This window comes from Chiloscyllium plagiosum, unplaced genomic scaffold (assembly GCF_037043375.1).
Source record: "Chiloscyllium plagiosum isolate Xiang-an unplaced genomic scaffold, Cpla_swu_hap1 HiC_scaffold_38, whole genome shotgun sequence".
Lineage (NCBI taxonomy): Eukaryota > Metazoa > Chordata > Chondrichthyes > Orectolobiformes > Hemiscylliidae > Chiloscyllium > Chiloscyllium plagiosum.
The window spans coordinates 76,983,193-77,003,476 of record NW_028270176.1 but is presented as its reverse complement, the minus strand read 5'-3'; the positions used below and the strand labels follow the sequence as shown (position 1 = coordinate 77,003,476).

Genomic DNA, 20,284 nt, shown 5'->3' with positions numbered 1-20,284 from the left:
AAATAGAACAGTAGAGCACAGCAGCAAGCCCTTCGGCCCACCATGTCTATGCTGTCCAAGATACTATTCTAACTCATACCATCTGCTTGTACATGGTCCATATCCCTCTATTCTCTGCCTGTTCATGTTTCTATCTAAATCCCACTTCAAAAGTTTACTCAAATTTCTGCTTCTACGACCTCCCTCGGTAATATCCACTCTACGTAAAAAAAACTTGTCTCACACATCTCATTTAAACTTCCTCTTTCTCACCTTAAACCTATGCACTCCAGTATTTGAAACTTACACATTGGAAAAAAGATTCTGACTATCTACATTATCTATCCCTATTCCAAATGTTATATTCCTGCACCTGGTCACCTGTCAGCCTATGATACTCTCACAAAACAATCCAACTTTGTTTAATTTCCTCTTACACCTAACACACTCTTAAAAACCCTAACACAGGTAACGTGCTGATAAACGCATTTTGTACCCTCTCCAAAGCCTCCACATCCTTCCTATTGTGTGGAGATGAGACCTGCACACAGTACTCCAAATGTGGCCAAACAAACATTTTATACAATTACGACATCAGATGTATACCCACTTTACCCAACATTGTGACTGATGAAGGCCAGTGTTCCATTTGCTTTCTTTCCCATCTGAAACACTTCTGTTGCCATTTTCAGGGAGTTACTGACTTGCACCAAGATCCTTCTGTCCCTCAGTATCCTAACTTTCTACTTGAATTTGACATCATCTCACTTGTCCAGATTAAACTCAATTTGCCACTTCTGTCTAACACTTCTACTGTTTTGTAACCTCCTGCAGATTTTAATGAATCAGGGAAACAAGGGTTGTGTGGAAAAGGCAGGAAAGTAGAGTTGGAGAGTATCAGGTCAGCTATGATCTGATTGAAGGACAGAGTATACTCAATGGGCCAAATGGCCACATTCGCCTCCTACATCTTGTGGTCTGAGCACAAACTCAATATATCCTGCATAATATTATGGGTCACTGCTCACAAAACTCCTTTACAATGGGATTATTGGATATTTATTAGTACACAGCATTTGATCTACAAATATGATATGATGTTATAGAAAACTATCTCACATACAATCTAGGATTCTATCCGTTACAGCACTGATACTCATTGCTGTATCAGTCGGCATGGAGACCACTGTCACACACAGTTACTGTACTGCCCTTGCCATAAGTATATTCAGTGTCCTGACTGTAACCATATTGACATTCCCATCACTGTCTGGTGCCTACAAAATAATACCTGCTAACGGTTGCTGCTGCTTGCTTATTCTCAGCTCCACTTTTGATATTCAGATCCACATGACTGTCTCATTAATGCATTAACCTCATCCTTCCTTCACAACTTGTTGGCTTTTTGCCTAGTCTGTCTTTTGGGACTAGATTGGGTTGGGATATCTGCTCAGCATGGATGGGTTGGACCGAAGGATCGGTTTCCATGCTGTACATCTCTCTGACTCTATGATTCTATCCCAACAAACCTTCAGTATTTACCTCCCAGCGATGGTCATTCTGCAGCTAAATCTCCTAAATGACAGTTCCATCATATCTGTTCACTGTCATTCCATCTGCCTCATAGCGAATACAGGGAGTCATTCCTCAGTAGTGGGGGGGTTGAACAAATGCGTAGAGATTACAGAGATAGGGAGGCTTACAGGGACTCGAGGATGTTAGGGTTAAACAGAGTTACACCTGGTCAAGAATATCAGTGGGACAAAGGAGTTTGGGGATTGGAGGAATTTACAGAGATCGTGGGAGCTGGATTAGATTCTGGAGATAGGGATAGGGATGGAAAAAGGAAGAGGTCGGCAGACTGAGAGGCACAGACGGGGCTGTTTCATCTAGGAGATTATTGTGCATACTAACAGAGATATGGAAGGTTGTCGTGACTGAAGACATTTACAGATATAAGAAGGCTTGTAGGCTCTGGAGGCTACAGAGATAGGAAGGCAATGGAGAATGCCAGGTTGGCGAGTTGGAGACAGTTATACAGATAGGGAGGGTTACACAAACTGAAAGAGGTTCCTGTGGTCGGGAGGGGTATCGTGGCGGGACTGAGGGTGAAATTTAACAAGATAAAGATCAAAGAGTTGGAGAAGGATAAGGAGATTACAAATTTTTCACAGCTAAGGAAGGGTTGTAGGAGCTGGAGAAGATTACATAGGTAGGGACCGATGGAGAGGTTAAAGACAAATACATTGACACGGAGGGTGGTATTGGTAGGAGGAGCTTACAGGGATAGATAGGACTGTCAGGGTTTATAGGGATGAAGGAATTTAGTATCTACTGGAGAAGGTTAGGGATTAGTGTGTTAGGGACTGGACAACCTGACAAAGACAAAGACAGAGGTGTGGTGTGGACGAGAGGAGATTACAAACAGAGAAAGGATTATCGGGACTGGAGGATATTACAGAGATCACGAATACAGCATGGGTCAGGACTGATGCCTGCAATCCCCTGTGCTGTCGCATCAAGGACCAGTACAGCAGAGGTGAAAGCAGGACCCTCACAAGATGGTTGGAATGAAGCCTAGAATGTTGCTGTTCCTTGCCCAGCTCTGCATCTATGTCCAGTCTTCCAGGTCTGAATATAGAAGTCTACTACCTCCACCCTGTGCTGTTTACTGTGAGCGATCTTACCGGCTGCAGGATTTACTGAAGGTTCCAGATCTCCCTCGCCATCTCTCTCTGGCTGACTAACCAGCTTCAATGAGGCGATGGATGAGACAAGAGTTAGGAACATCCTGATTACCTGCACGAGACAGAAATAGACAGAATGGGAAATTAGACTGATGCAATGAGGATAACCCATGCAGAGTGGCACTGAGTCCAGCAGAGATCTCGGAAATCCCAGTCTCCATCCCTTGCCTGTGCTGCTGCGTCTCTCTGGAGTGGACAATTCTGTTGACTCAGGATCTAAGAGGGAGAAATCCTAACAGAGGCAGCAAATAGACCTACACAGCGAGCGATACCACATGGAGAGATACTGAGTGATATCACATTATTAGACACTGCATTAGCAGGGAATTGTTTCAATTTATAACAAACGCACTGGGATAATTGTGAGGGGATTCAACCTTCCTATCTCATCATCTCATTGGCGGTGGGTCACAGACGAGGCTGACTCTCTCCCACCCTCGGGGTGGGGTGGGCAGGGGGAGGTCTGGAGTTGGCTGTACAGACCGATGTGGCTTTCCACAGACTCTGTTACACTCTGTTGCAGAAGGTGGCCATGGGAATGGGGTGGGTGGGGCGTTGGTGTGGTCATGCGCTCCTTGTGCTGATTTCTCCTGGATTCCCATTTTCCCCACAGAAAGTCTCAAGGTGCTCGACACTTTCCCAATACTCCTCCCCCACTTTGGACGATCTTGGTCCAGGACTTATCAGATTTGATTAAGAGATGAAAACAAAACTATCAATTCTGAAGAAGCCAACATTTAGAAATGTGGACACATTTGTTAAAGAGATCGCTAGGGAGTCTCCGAGCAGGAGGAGGTCAGTTGGAAGAGGAAACATGTTCAGTGTTTAATCAGATGATCGGAACAGGGAGAGGTGAAGGTGCTGGAGGTGGGGAGAGTGTTACAGAGAGGGACAAAGGCCTGAACAATGTTACAAAGCCAGTACGAATTGCTGCAGCTAGAGCTGTTTGCAGAGGTAGGGATGGGCATCTGAATTTTCATTGATTCATTCATGGCCTGAGGATGTCAGCGGATGGACCAGCATACATTACCCCAGTGCTAATTGCCCCGAGGCAGCTCAGAGTCAGCCATATTGCTGTGGGACTGGAGTCACATGTGAGCCAGACCAGGCAAGAATGCCAGATGTCCCTCCCTAAAGGACATGCGTGAACAAGTTGATTTTTACCAGATAATCAACAATGCTTATACAGTGGCCTCACTAACGTCCTGTACAGATACACCATGACATCCCAACTCCTACTCTCAATGCTCTGCCCAATGAAGGGGAACCGTCCCAAACATCTGCTTCACCAGCCTGTCGACCCGTGTTGCTACTTTCAAAAAACTGTGTACTTGAGTCCCTGGGTCACTGATTGACAACACTACTCAGGGCCCGAACATTAATTGTACAAGTCCAGCCTGGTCTGCTTTACCACAATACAACATCTTGCATTTCTCGACCTGTTCTTCCTCACCTCACTGGTCCAGCAGTACTGTTGATCCCATTATACTCTTCGATAACCCTCTTCACTGTCCACATTATCACCAATTTCAGTCTCACTCACAAACTTGCAAACCATGGCTCCTGTATGATCATCCAAACTGTAAATGATGCACAACAGTGACCCAGCACCGAACCCCATGGCACACCGTTGGTCACAGGCCTGCAGTTTGAGCAGCAACCCTCTATGAACATGCTCTGTCACCTTCCGTCAATCTGTTTTGTATCTATTTAGTGAGCGCTCCCTGGTTATGTGTGATCTAAACTTACTAACCATTCTGCTATGCAGAACCTTGTCAAAGGCCTTGATAAAGTTCATGTGGACATCGTGTACTGCTCTGCTTTGATCTCTCACTCATCTCCCTCATCTCCCTCCACACTCACATTTGAGGCATGATTTCCCATGGACAAAGGCATGCTGACGATCGTTAATCTGTCCTTACCTTTCCAAAGGAATGATGATCGTTTCCCTCAGAATCTCCTCCAACAACTTACCACCCCTGCATCAGTCTCACTGGTCTGTAGTGGCTGTCGATGATGCAAATATCTCTGGGAGGGGCCCTGCAATTTTCTCCCTCGCTTCTCACAAGGCGCTGGGATACATCTGATCATGTCTCAAGGTTTTATCTAACCTTTATCATTTTAAGACATCCAGCACCTCCTGTTCTCCAATGTGAATTCTTTTCAAGACATCACTATGTATTTTCCTAAGTTCCCGAGCTTCCATGTCTTTCTCCACAGTAAATCCGAACACAAAATATTTGGTCAGTATCTCACCCATCAGCAGTGATTCCACACTGACAGCCTCATTGACCTTTCAGGGGCCCTATTCTCTCCTGAATTCATTTTTAGCCCTGGTTGAAACTTGTCAAAATGCTTCAAATTTCAAATATCCCTCTACCACAACTACCCTCCCCCACCCTTATCTATGCTGCCATTTAAGGTCACACCAAAATATAGAATCCAACAGATTTAAATATATTCCCCTTTTATAAAATCATACATCTCCCATTGTTACTAAGTATCTAGTTATCATTTTTTGTCATATTCTTTATAGCACATTCCAGCATGTTCCCGACTCACTGTCAGATTAACACCGTTTGGTTTCAGACTGACTGCACAAAGGGTTTTGGGAATCCTTGTGAATCAATCTGAAACAGGTAGCTTACAGGATCAGCAGGTAATAGAGAAGGCAGATCAAATGCTGCCATTTATTACAAAGGGAATGGAGTCTAAAAATAGGGAGGTCTTGCTAAAACGATGCAAGGTACAAGTCAGACCACACCTAGATTATAATGAATAGTATGCGTGCCCTACGGAAAGACATTCTTGTGTTGGAGGCAGGCCAGGGAAGGTTCACTCGGCCGATCCTGGAGATGGCGGGATTTTCCAATGAGAAGAGGTGGAGTAGATTCACCGTGAACCTATTGGGATTTTGAAGAATGGGAGGGGCTTTGGCAGGTTAGATGCTGTGAAGTTAGAAACTAGAACAGTACAGCACAGTAATAGGCCCTTCGGCCCACCAAGGCTATGCTGACCATGATGCTATTCTAAACTAATCCCATCTGCCTGCACATGGGCGATATCCCTCTATTCTCTGCCTGTTCATGTTTCTGTCTAAATGCCCTTCAAATGTTTGCTCTCGTTGCCATCTATCCCACCTCATGAGCAGCTTCTACCCTCTTGGTAAAGACAACTGGCCTCATTCATCTCACTTAAAACTTCTCACTCTCACCTTAAACCGATGCGTCCTAGTATTTGATATTTCTACATTGGAAGGAGGATTCCAACTATCCACACTATTCACGCCTCTCCTAATGCTATATACCTGTACCTGGTCATCCGATACTCATGCAAAACAATCCAACTGCATCCAACCTCATTACAGTAAACACATTCTCATCGAGGCAACATTCTGCCAACCCTCTGTTGCAACCTCCCCAAAACTTCCACACCCTTCCTGTGGTGTGTCGATGAGAACGACACGCAACCTTCCAAACATGGCTAAATGAAGTTTCATTCAATCACAACATGACATGCAAAAGTCTGTACTCAATACTGTGCCCAATAAAGGTAAGCATACCATCCTCCCCCTCTCCCACCACATCCTGTTAGGTTGTTATTTTTAGGGAGCTATGGATTTGCTTCCAATGTCTCTCTGTTTATCAATGTTTCCAACTCGTCAATTACTGCACTTCTCTCTTCCATTTGATTTCGTAAATGCATCACTTCACATTTGTCCCGATGAAATTCAATTTGCCACATCTCTGCCCAACGTTCCAGCTGATCTACACACTGCTGCAACCTTGAACACTCTTCCTCACTATCCACAATTCCCCTAACTATCCCTAATCATTATATGCCTTTCCAAATGTCGTCTGCAAAATACTAATCAAACTGCTGACCTTTCCATCTGAATCACAGATATAAATTACACACAGACACCACAGCACTGATCCTTGTGAAACAGCATTGGCCACAGACGTCCAATCAGAAACTGACCACTGCATATGCCTCTGTCTACTATCACCAAGAAAATATTGTATCCAACTTACCAACGAGCATGGATTGTGATTTGATCGTCCAGATCCCCCTTGCTATTTGGAAGCTGTCCATTCAAAATGACTCTATATTTTGATTCCCAGATTAAATTGGCTGTCTCACTAATGCACTGACTGCGTCCTTTCTTCACAACAAAATGGGACCTTGTTCGGTTTTTTGCTGATCCTGCCTAAATCCCTACAATCCCTCAATAATCACATTGCTGTCATGATCATTCTGCAGCCACACCTCCACAATAACAGTTTGATCATATCTGTTCCCTTCAGTTAATGCTGTCAATCCATCTGCCTTGTTGCAAATGCATGGCGCGTGTCACCGAGAGAGGGCCTTTGAGGGATGGTTAGAGGTCACAGAGTGGGAGAGATGTTTGGGGGCGGGACAATGTTGCAGGGTTAAACATAGTTACAGTTGCTACAGAATGTTCGCAGGAGAAAACATTTTATTGTTTGGAGGAAGTTAGAAAGATAAAGCGTCTTTGATTAGATTCCAGAGATAGGGATGTGTATAGGGTTGTGGATCGTTACATGGACTATGTTGATCAGGGCGTAGAAATATTCACAGGATTCCAGGATGTCGTACATTTAACAACAGTTGTGGGATCTGGAGAATATCACATTGATAGGGAGGATGGTATGGAGTGGAGAATATTACAGGGAAAGGGTGGGTAGTATGGATTGGAGAATGTTGCAAGCACATGGAAGATGATATAAGCTGGAGAATGCTGCAGCAATAAAGAGGAGTATATGGACTGGAGGATGTTGCACGGACAGGGAGGAAGTTGTAGACTGGATACAGTTAGAAGGAGAGATGAATTTATGCACTGGAAGGTATGTCAGAGAGAGTGAGTGGTGTGCATGCTGCAAGATACGTCAGGGATAGGGAAGCTTGTAGAGACTGGAGGAGAGAGTGATAGAGAGTCTTGTGAGAGACCAGATTCACTTATGAGCATAGGATGTGCTCCAGTGAGCAGAGCCTTTTGCAGATATAAATGAGGATAAAATGGCCACAAAGCAGTCACACCTATACATAGGTATATAGGAACTGAAGGAATTGAAGAGATTACACAGGCTAGGAGTGTTGTATGCAGTGGAGGAGATTAACCTGATAGGGATGCTTTTAGAGACTCAACAATGTTAGGAAATAATGGGAGTTGCAATGGTGATAGCAGGTTTCAACAATTTGGAGGATATAGACCTGAAGGAGCAATGGTACAGTAAAGGGAATTGTAGTGGCTTCCGTTTCATAAGCAATCCATAAGCACTTAAAATAGCCTGTTTGACACGTGGATTATCTATCAACCATTCATCAGGCAGCGCTGCAAATATTTCACTGGCTCTGCCTACCAGCTTAGACTGAACTAGCATGACCCAGAAGACCTCGGACCACTCTACCTGTCAAGCAAATTTTCAAATGAAATACCGAGTTCCTTGACAGTAGGGTCACAGGTAGTTAGGATAGCGAAGAAGGCGCTTGGTATGCATTCCTTTATTGGTCAGAGTATTGAGTACAGGAGTTGGGAGGTCATGTTGCAGCTGTACGAGACAGTGGTTAAGCCACTTTTGGAATGCTGCATGCAACTCTGTTCTACTTCCGATCGGAAGGATTTTGTGAAACTTGAAAGGGTCCAGAAAAGATTTACAACAACGTTGCCAGGAATGAGCTATAGGGAGAGTTTGAACAGGTGATGGCTGTTTTTTGCTGGAGAGTCGGAGGCTGAGGGTGACCTCATAGAGGTTTATAAAATCAAGAGGGGCATGGATAAGGTAAATGGACAAAGTCTTTCTCCTGGGGTGCGCGAGTCCAGAATTATAGGGCGAGGTTTACGGTGAGAGTAGAAAGATATAAAAGATAAAAAGGGGCAACGTTTTCACGCAGAGGATAGTACGTAAATGGAATGAGCTGCCAGAGGAAATGGTGGAGTCTAGTACAACTGCAACAGTTAAAAGGCATCTGGATGGGTATATGAATAGGAACGGTTTAGAGGGAGAAGGGCCGGGTGCTGGAAGGTGGGACGACATTGGGTTGGGATATCTGATCTGCAGGATGGGACCATGAATGGGTTGTGGAACCTGGAGGATGTTATGATTTGAACCACAGGTAATGTTTGATTGGGTCTTTCAGCCAATCTTACAGATGGTACAATTGCAACATTTAAGAAGCATTTGGATGGATATATGAATAGAAAGGGTTTGGAGGGAGATAGGCCAGGTACTGGCAGGTGGGACTAGATTGGGTTGGAATATCCTGTCGGCATGGCTGTGTTTGAATGAAGGGTCTGTTTCCACGCTGTACATCTCTATGATGCTAGATCGGCTGAATGGTCCAATCAAAAATTACCTGTGGTTCAAATCATAATATCCTCCAGGTTCCACAAGCCATCCCCTGTCCCATCCTGCAGGTTCAATGAATCCCGGAACCTCTCATCTTCTGCAAGTCCCACGTCCCTTCCGACATTTGTACCATCCTCCAGTTTCTGCAGCCCTTCATACCTCTTACATGGCCCAGACTCTCCAACTCCTCCTTCCTCTGCAATGTTCCCCAGAAGGGCACTGGAGGATGGTGGGGGTTACAGAGATAGGGAGGGACATCAGGACGGGAGGATTTTGCAGACATTAGGAATATAGGGACTTTAGGAGGTTTCACAGTTTATGAGTGCTATAGGGACTGGAGGAACTTACAAAGATAGGGAAAGTTTTAGATTAGAGGATTCTGCAAAAAACCTTTACGTGGTTAAAGGCAGGATTCTTAGCAGCGTGCAGGAACAAAGGGATCCTGTGTCCCTCAGGTTACCATCCAAGTTGACAGGCTGTTAAGAAGGCAGATGGTGTGTTGGCTTTCATTAGCAGGGGGATTGAATTTAAGAGATGCGAGATTTTGCTGCAGCTCTACAGAACCCCAGTTAGACCACACTTCGAATATTGTGAACAGTTCTGTTCGCTTCATTATAGGAAGGATGTGGAGCTTTAAAGACAGTGCAGAGGAGATTTAGCAGGATGCTGCCTGGACTGGATGGCATGCCCATAGAAGGTAGATTGTGGAAACTAGGGCTTTTCTGATCAGAGCGAAGGAGGAAGAATGGTGACATGATAGAGGTATACAAGGGAAAGAGAGGCATAGATACAGTGGATAACCAGAGACTACTTCCCATGGCGAAATGGCTATCACAAGGAGACATAAGTTTAAGGTAATTGGCGAAAGGTTTAGCTTAGATATCAGAGGGCTATGGGCCAGGTGCTGGCAGGTAGGACTAGATTGGGTTGGGAAATCCTGTCGGCATGGAAGAGACTGGTACGCTATTTACACAGAGTGTGGTGGGTGCGTGGAATGGACTGCCAGCCATGGTAGTAGATTCAGACACATTACAGACATCTAAGCAACTCTTTGATAGGCACATCAATGATAGTAAAATGTAAGGTATGTAGGTTAGTTTAGTCTTCAGAGTAGGATAAAAGGTCAGCACAATATTGAGGGCGGAAGGGCTTGTACTGGAATGTGCTATTCTATGTTCTAAATAGCAAGGGTTATGATGGCAGCAAGGGGTTTCGGGAAGCAGGAGAGGATGCGATCTGAATGAAGTGACACAATAGGAGGCGTTGCTAAGGTTGTATGAGGTAACAGAGTCAGCAATGGTCTGATCTGGAGCAGATAACCCAGACTGGGAGGGGTGTGGGGACTGGAGGTGCTTTCACAGGGAGGGAGGAGCATAGACCCACAGGAGGTTACAGAAATGTAGAGAGCTATCGGGTCTACAGGAGTTCATGGAGATGGGAGGTTGGGAGGAATGGTGCAGTTTACAGGGCTAAGGATGTTGGTAGGATGGGGTATTTTACACAGACAGGAATGTTTCAGGTGAATGGATCGGAGTACAGAGATAAAGTGGGTTGTGCAGATTGGAAAAACAAATAGACATATGGAGGGTAGTCGTGACTGAAGATGTTTATATTTACAGGAAGGCTTAGGTTCTGCAGGTTATTTAGATAAAGGGGGTGTGGAATCATACAGATTTTCCAAGTGATAAAGACAGCAATTTTGGTTGGAGACATTTTCACAGATAAGGGAGCATTAGTAACCTCCTGGAGTTTGGTCAAAGTGGGAAGGATTGTAGGGGAGGGTGATGTTTACACATGTAAGAGCTGGAGAAGATTATGGGAATGAGTTAATGGATGGAGACACTGGAGTAGCTTACATTGACAGGGTGGGTGCTGGCAATGAAAAGATACCATATAGATAGTGGGTCTTGTAGGAACTGTATTGAAAGAGTCACAGGCATTGGAATGACTTCTGCAGATTGGGAGTGTTACAGGGACTGACAGGATTGTAGGGTCTCCACAGATTGATCGTATCTTTAAGAATAGAAGAGTTTATGTAGATACGGAAATCTTAACCCCAATGTATGCAGTCTTCATTTCAAGACCAGAGCCTTATTATCCCACATCAGCCAACGATCCCTAACCCTGCCAGTTTTTTTCCCTTTACCCCTATGGGGCATTCGGGTCCTGGATTCTTGATATCACACTTTGAAAAGCCTCCCATTTGCCAGTTGTTCTTTTTCCTTCAAACAGACTCACCCGATCGATTAGAATCATAATGTGGAGGTGCCGGTGTCGGACTGGGGATGGACAAAGTTAAAAATCACCCAACACTCGGTTCCAGTCCAACCGGTTTATTTGAAAGTACTAGCTTTCAGAGCACTGCTTCTTCATCAGGTAGTTATGGAGCACAATCCTAAGGTACAGAATTTATAGCAACAGGATGGCAGTGTCATGGAATATAATATCAAACAAATTTAGTTTAAGCCTTTCATCTGTTACAGTGATCACCAGTGCTTCAAAGCGAGTTGGATTATAACTGGGCGTTGTGCAATTTTAAATTCACAGCATTGATGCCTGCCAAATCCTGCAGAATGGCCCCAAACCTGGCCCTGTTTCAGTTTTCCTCTTCAATCTGTGGACCTGCTGATCTTTCTCCACAACTATGTTAAAACCAAGACAGTTGTGGGCACTGGACCCAAAGTGCTCTCTGAATGAGGGAAGGTCCAGTGTTGCACCTACCTGAGTAGAGTAGGGCCCTCTGCATATTGATTTAGGAACCTTCCTTGGACACATTTGCAAAATTGCCCTCCGTCCAGGTCTTTTTATACTAGAGGTGGCCCAGTCAATACAGGGAATATTAAAATCTCCTCTATTATTCCTATAGTTATCTGCAATCTCTATACACAGCTGCCTCTCTGGTATCTGTTGGGTCTACAACAGTCTACAATACAGTCCCAACAAAGTGACCACCCCCCTTCTTCTCTCTAACTTCTAGCCATGTGGAATTTTAAATGAATATATGTTTTAAAATTGGAATTAACAGTCCATAAATAAGTATTGATAAAAATCCAAACAATTGACCTTCAGAGAAAGACAACAGTTAACTCTCATGTGGTCTGCACAACATACCCACAGCAAAGTGTTTGCCATTCAATTACCCTGTGAAATGGGCGAGCCAGCAGCTTAGCTCAAGGGAAGCAGGGATGGGCAATAAAGGCTAGTCAGCCAGAGACACCCACATCCCATACCTGGTTTTTTATTAAAAACCATTCAGATTGGTCCCAGCACAGTTCCAGTGGAACAATATCCTGCCCAATCACGTTGGTAGATTTATGGACAGGGCTTTAAACTGACAGAGAGGATGCAGGGACAGGCTTCAGGTGAAAGGAGCTTTCCAAATCCAGAGAGAAAATGTGAAGCATCAGAGCAGCATGGAAATGTGACTGAAGACAACAGAAAGGAACAGGATGGGACAAAGTTTAACTAAAACTGTAGATCAGCAAATCCATTTGTGACAGGAAATTGTGGGAACGAGTAAATTATGTTTTTTTATTAATGGACAAACTCTCTGCAACAAGGTAGATTGATTTGTGACACAGAGATAAAAGGGATTTAGACACCAGAGAGATGTGGTTACAGGGCGAACAAAAGGTGGGACATAAATATTCAATGGTTCACAACCTTGTGCAAACTCAGGCAAAATGGACGACGCTAACAATAATGGGTCAGAAAGGCATTACAGAGAAAGCATTTGGCATCAGATCATGAAGTAGGGTCAGTCTGAATGTAAATCCTGGCTACTACTTGCCAAGGACATAAGCAGCAGAACAGTTTTAGACCACCGAACAGCATTTCATGGCTCGTCACTGCAATAAATAGGAATCCTTTGGAATTTTTAATAAAGGCAAGATGAACGTTTAGTGAAACGTCAATATTCGCAAAGTCTGGGACAATCACACTGACAACAGTGATATTGGAAGAGGAGTTCAGAGAATTTCTTTCAGTGCTTCTTAGAATAACACATTGTGCAACTGGCTCGGGACGTAACTGTCTCAGAGCGACTGTTGTGTGATAAAACTTAGTGAATGAGTAATGTCACCTGGAGAGATCCACTGGGAAATTGTGATCAAGTGCAGTTTAAAGAAATATAAAGTTTTAAAGTGAATCACAGAAAGGGCAAGCTACAACTAGAAACAAAAATAGCCAATTACATGAGTTTGAGAGGAGAACTGACCAAGATAAACAGGCTAACCAGACTGAAACATGTGTCTGTAAATGAACAGTGGAAACCATTTGAAGGAACAGTGTAAAACACTCAACAAAAGGACGTTCCATTGAAACAGACAAAAACTCAGCAAGAAATCCCCACCGGTCCCTCACTCAAGTAAAAACGATCATATTAGATTATGAGGCTGAGAAGATCACCACAAAGTACTTAAAATCCTGAAGTGAGAGAGAGTTTTAGAGTAAGTTTTAAAGGGATTGCAATGGGTCTGCTAGCAGGAGGAGGGCAATGGGAAGGGGAAACGTTGTCAAGGTTTATTGACACGATACGAACATGGAGAGGTGAAGGTGCTGGAGGTGGTGAGAGTGTAACAGAGAGTGGTCAGGGCCTGAACGCTGTTACAAAGCCAGTATGAATTGCTGCAGCTGGATGGGTTTGCAGAGGTAGGGAGGGACATATGTATTTTTATTTATTCATTCATGGGATGTGGGTGTCACTGCCTGGACCAGCATTCTTTGACCCCATGCTAATTACCCAGAGATTTCTTGGGCCCTGGTGGATAAATATAATACTTTGCTGGACAAAGGTGAAGTGCTGAATGACTGGAGGATCGCTAATGTGGTTCCTTTGTTCAAGAAGGGCAGCAGGGATAGGCCAGGTAATTACAGAGCAGATAGCCTGACAGCAGGGGCAGGGAAATTATTGGAAACAATTGTGAGGATGAATCAACACTTGCAAAGGTATAGATCAACTCGGTTTAGTCATCACGGATTTGGCAGAGGAAGATACTGTCTGAGGAATTCAGTTCAGTTTTTTCGAAATGGTGCTTAAGTATATTGATGAAGACAGTGCAGATGATGTGGTTTACATGGACTTGAATAAGTCCTTTGACAAGATGCAAAATGGAAGGCTGGTCCAAAAGGACTGGGTTCCAAGGCAAGTTGGCAAATTGGATGCAAAATTGGTAGATAGAATACTTTCACCACAGGGATCTGTGCAGGAACCATTGAACATTAATAACTCGTATGTGAAAGCAGAAGGTATCATTAGTCGGTTTGCAGATGACATGAAAGGTGAGGGTGTTGTTCACAGTGAGGAGGATGGTCTCCATCTGCAGTCCGATGTCGATCGGATGATAATCTAAGCAGAGTTTAGTTCTGATTAAAGTGAGGTAATACTCTGTGGGAGGTACGAGAAGCAAAGGACAGACATAATGAACGGTAGGTCCTTGCGGAATACCGAGGAATACAGGGACCTTGGTGGACAAGTCCATAGATCTCTGAAGGTGTCAGCACAGGGAGACAGGGTGGGAAAGGCACCTCAACTGGGAGCGGGAGAAGGATCCACAACCTTATGGGGTGAATTGCTAGAGATGCTTGAGAGGATATAACCTAGTCTGGCAGGGTGTTGGCCGTAAGGCCAGAAAGAAGATTGGGGCTGGTACACGAGTTAAAGACAGCAATTTCAGCAGACAAGGCAGGCAAGAACATAGCATGGAATGGGGGAAAACTGATGATTAAACTGCATTTATTTCAATGCAAGGGGCCAGACAGCTAAGGAAGATGAACTCAAGGCATGGATTGTAACATGGGCCTGGGATATTATAGTTATTACAGAAACACAGCTGAGGGAGAAGCAGGACTGGCAGCTCATTGTTTCAAGGTACAGATGCTACAGGAAGCATCGAAGGGTGGGCAAGAGAGGACGTGTGGTGGAGGGTTTTGATTGCATGAATCATCACAGCAGTACTTAGAGAGGATATTCCTGTGGGATCGCCCAGTGAAGCTACGTTAGTGGAATTAAGAAATAAGAATGGGTCATCACTTTGATACGATCGGACAGCTGACCCCGAATAATCTGTGGCAGACTGAGGAACAAATATGTCGGGACATCTTAAATATCAACCATAATAATAAGGCTGTTATGGTAGGGTTTTTGAACTTTCCAAACCTAGACTGGGACTGCCAGTGTTCAGCTTTTGCAAGGGAGGAATTTGGTAATTGTGTTCCAGAAAACTCCCAATCAATATGTAAATGGCCTGAAAAGTGAAAGGGGCAAAACCTGACCTCCACTTGGGACTCAAGGTAGGGAAAGGGACTGAGATGTTAGTGGGAAAGCGTTTTGCCAAAGTGACCACAGTTCTAGTAGTTTGAAAATAGCTTTGGAAAAGGACTAGTCTGGTCCACAAGTGCAAGTTATAAAATGGAGCCTGACCAATCTTGATCGTATTAGCCAGGAACTTTCAAAATGTGATTGGGGAAAGGAATTATTTACAGGGAAAGGGAAGTTTGGCAAGTGAGAATATTTTAAAAGTGAGATAAACTGATCGACCAGCCCCCAACATGTTCCTGTTTGTGTGCAGGTCAATGCTGACAGCATTTGGAATCACTGGCTGTCTATTGAGGGTTTGGTCAAGGAAAAGGGGGCACATGTCAGGTCGACCCAGCTGGATCAAGGGAATCCAGGGATATACAGGGGCTGTAGGAATAAACTTTGAGTAGAAAACAGGAATGGAGAAAGGCTAAATGAAATAGCCTCAGCAGAGAAGGAAAGGGGAATCCAAAAGTGATTGTATCAGTATATTTAGAGTGCATCAGTAACTCAGGACAAATAGTGTCCATTAAAGATCAATGGGGCCATTGATATGTGGAACTGCAGGATATTTGCTAAGATCCTAAACAATTTTTTCACTCCAGAACTTACTGTGGAGAAAGACTGGGGAACTCAGGGAACAAGAGTAATACGTTAGACCACAATTGGATTTCTCTGCAATTCCAGTCTCTCTGCTACAGGAAGGATGTTGTGAAACTTGAAAGGGCTTAGAAAAGATTAACAAGATATTCCCCGGGTTGTTGCTGAATAAGCTGAGGTTACTGTCACTGGAGAATTGGAGACGGAGGGATGACCTTATAGAGGTTTATATGAACATGAGCGGTATGGAGACGGTAAGCATTCAAGGCCTTTTCCCAGAAGTTGGGGAGTCCAAAACTAGAGGGCATAAGTTTAAGGTTAGAGGTGAATGGTTTACAGAGGGACTGAAGGGACAGCTTCTTCACATACATGGTGATGTGTGTATGGAATGAGCTGAGAGAGAAAGTAATGGAGACTGATACAATTACAACATTTAAAAGGTATCTGGATGGGCATCTGAATAGTAAGGGTGTAGACGTATATGGGCCAAATGCTGGAAAAGGGAATGGATTTATTTAGATCTTCTGGGAAGCCTGGACGAGTTGGGGACCGAAGGGTCTGTTTCTATGCTGTATATCTCTATGACTTGAAAAGAGTGCATGTTATTGAAGAGGTGGTCCTGGAGGTTTTAAAACAAAAAGCTATGGCAAGTCCCAGAACCTGATTAAGTGTATCGCAGGACACTGTGGGATGTTAGGGAAGAAATTGTAGAGCCCTAGCAAAGGTATGTGTACTACTGACAGCCATGTGTGATGGGCTGGCAGGCTGGAGGGTGGCATCATGGACAGTGAAGGAGGTTTTCTGAGATTACAAAGGGATCTTGATGAAGTGAGTGAATGGGCTGAAAAACTAGAGATGGAATTCAATCTAAATAAATACGAGGTAATGCATTTTGTAAAACAAACAAGGATAGAGCTTATACAATTAATGTTAAGGCTTCGGTTAGTGTTTTAGAGCAGAGGGACCTCCGGGTTCAGGTACATAATTCTTGAAGCTTGCATCACAGGATGGATAAGACGGTGCTTGGTATGCCTGACTATTGCTCAGTCCATTGAGTGTAGGATTTGGGACGTCGTGTTGAGATTGGACAGACATTTGCGATGCCTGTTCTGCAATACTCTGTCCAGTTCTGGTCGCCCAGTTAACAGGGAAGATATTATTAAGCTGCAGGGCATTCAGAAGAGATTTACCAGGATATTGCTGGATATGGAAGGCTTGAGTTCTGAAAAATGGCTGGATAGGCTGAGTCTTTTTTCACTGGAGCCTGGAGGTTGAGACATGATGCTATAAAGGTTAATAAAAATAAATGAGGTATATAGATCAATTTAATGGTAGTTGCCTTTTCCTCAGGATGGGGGAGTCTCAACAGGAGGGGCCACATTTTTAAGGTTAGAAGAGAGAGATGTTCAAAAAAAAGATATGTGGCAATTTGCTACACAGAGGGTGGTTTGAGTGTGGAATGAACTTCCTGAGAAAGGGGTTGATGTGAGTACAATTACAACATTTAAAAGATATTTGGATAAACAGATGAATAGGGAAGGGTTGGAGTGATATGGGCCATCTTCAGACAGCTGGGAAGAGTTTAGTTTTAGATTATGGTGGGTACCAACTGAAGGGTCAGTTTCCATGCTGTATGGCTCTATGACAAGAATATGGTTTTATTCCATTATTGAAGAAAGGATCAGGGCTGGGTCCACTGATGTGCATCATCTACAGAAACGATTTGGTTGAAAATATAGGAGTGATTGTCCGAAAGTTTGTTGATGATCAAATGAATGGTGTCGTGGGCAGTAAATACGGTTATCAAAGGGGATCGTGACCAACTGGGCCAGTGGACCAAGGAATGAAAGATGGAGTTTAATTCAGGTGTTGGATTGTTTTAAGACAAACCATGGAGGACTAACACAGATAATGGAAGGGCTCTGGCCAGGGTTGTCGAATAGAGAGAGAGAGACAGAGAGAGAGAGATCAAGGTGTGCAAGTTACATTGTTTCTCGGAAGTGGCATACCAGGTGGACAGGGTGGGGAAAGCGGCATTTGGCACATTTGCCGACATTGGCCAGCACTTTGTTACATACGTTGGAGATATTTGTAACATTGTCCTAAATATTTCCCTTGGGAAAAGGAGGCCACGGAGTGACCCTAAGAATGGTGAACAGCCAAGGGTAGGTGAGTCCAAAACTAGAGGGTATAAACGGGAGGTGAGAGAGCAAAGATTTAAAGAGGGAGCTGAGGGGGAACATTATCCACAGAGGATGGTGCATAGATGGAACGGACTGCCAAGGGCACATGGGAGAAACAAGAACAATTACAGCATGGAAAAGACATTTGGGGAGGTATATTGAGAGGAGAAAGTTTGAAGAGATAAGGGCCAAACGCAGGCAAATAGGACTCGTTCAGTTTAGGTAACATGGGCAGCATTGAGGAGTTGGACCACAGGTTCTGTTTCCCTGCTCTATCACTCTGCATCCAGTTACAGAGGATTACAGTACCGAAATAAAGCACGTTGTAGACACTGAAGCAAGTCACAGCGTTAGGGATGGTAGTCTGAAATGCAGTATGTTTCAAATATGTGGAGGGACTATCGGGAATGGAGCAGGTTACAGGGGCAATTACTGTTATATGAGTTAAAAATGACTGAAGACACTGGTGCACAAGCCATGCCATAGATACAGTGTTGCAGAGTAATGAGTCTTAGTACAGTATTCGAGGGAGAACACAGAACAGAAAGATCCCAGGCAGCATTCACAACCTCTCATCGGAGGCCTGCTTTAACCTCTGTTGTCCTGATGCTCACTAAGACAGCGCAGGCCTGGATTGATAACTCTGAACTCCCAATGCTGTCTCAGTGCAACATAAGTTAAAGTAGATGTGGTGATTGAGCATGGTGTGTGTCTATACTGTGCTCCCCATCCAGTACTGTATCTATATCATGTCTTGTTAGCCAATGTTTGGAGCCCTCTCACTGCTCCCTGCTCTGTGCACTGTGAGTGATCTTACCTCACTGCAGGATTTATTGAAGGCTCCAGGTCTCCCTGCCCTTTGTCTCTCTGGTTGACCAACCATCTTCAATGAGGTGATGGATGAGACACACAGCAATTTGGAAGTCTATTGAGTCAGTAACTTCCTGAGAACCTACAGGAGGCAGAGAAGTAGACAGAATGGTAAATTAGACTGATGCAGTGAGGGTTACACAAGGAGAATGGAAATGAGCCCCACAGATATCTGAAAAATCCCAAACTCCATCCCTGGCCTGTGCTGTTGCGTCTCTCTGGATTGGAGAATTCTGTTGGCTCAGGATCTGGAGTAGCTGCGAGAGAGAGACACTGACAGAGGCAGCAATTAGACCCACACAGTGAGGGATACCACATGGAGAGAGACTGAGTGATATCACCGGAGTGCTGGAAGACTTCAGGATCACACAATCATGTTGGAAGAATGGGTTGAGCTTCATGTGTCAGTGCTCAGGGATGAGCAACCAGTGAGCAGGTGAAGTGATGGCCTAGTAACATTATTGTTAGGGCATTTGTCCAAAATCACTGCTATCGTTCAGGGGAGGCAGGTTTGAATCCCATCATAAGATAAGGTGGAATTCAAAATCAATAGTTTTAAAAATAGTAATTAACAATCCATAAACAAATATGAAACCATTGCTGATGTACAAAAATCCCAATCCCTTATATTAGATTCCATACAGTGTGGAAACAGGCCTTTCAGCCCAAGAGTAACCCACTCAGACCCATCACCCTCGACCTAATACACCTAACATTATGGGCAATTTAGCATGGCCAATTCGCCTGACCTGGGCATCTTGGGACTGTGGGAGGAAACCAGAGCATCCGGAGGCAATTCATGCAGACACGGGGAGAATGTGCAAACTCCACACAGTTGCCCGCGGCTGGAATCGAACCTGGGACCCTGGTGCTGTGATACAGGAGTGTTAATCACTGAGCCACCGTGCCGCCCACTTGTCCTTTCGACAACAAGATTGATCATCCTCACATGGTCTGCACGACATACACACAGCAAAGTGTTTGCCTCTTAATTGCCCTCTGAAATGGCCAAGCAAGCTACTCAGCGCATGGGCAGCTAGGGCTGGGCAAGAAAGGCTGGTCAGCCAGAGACACCCACATCCCCTACCTGATTTTAAAAAAAATCTAATAGGATGGTTCCACCGCAACCGTACTGGGACCAGTGTCCTGGCCAATCATGTCAGTAGGTTTATGGGCAGGGCTTTAAACTGACAGAGAGAATGCAGGGACAGGGTCCAGGTGAAAGGAGCTTTCCAA

At 44.4% G+C, this 20,284-nt stretch overlaps 1 long non-coding RNA gene across 1 annotated transcript in view; it reads right to left on the bottom strand.

Annotated features, from left to right (window-relative positions):
- Window positions 1–19,061: 19,061 nt before the first annotated feature.
- The window catches only part of LOC148139648 (uncharacterized), a 37,853-nt gene continuing 36,630 nt past the window's right edge, over window positions 19,062–20,284 (bottom strand). Inside the window, exon 4 of the long non-coding RNA XR_015753677.1 lies at window positions 19,062–19,130. This is a non-coding gene — a long non-coding RNA (uncharacterized LOC148139648). The remainder of the gene's footprint in view (window positions 19,131–20,284) is intronic.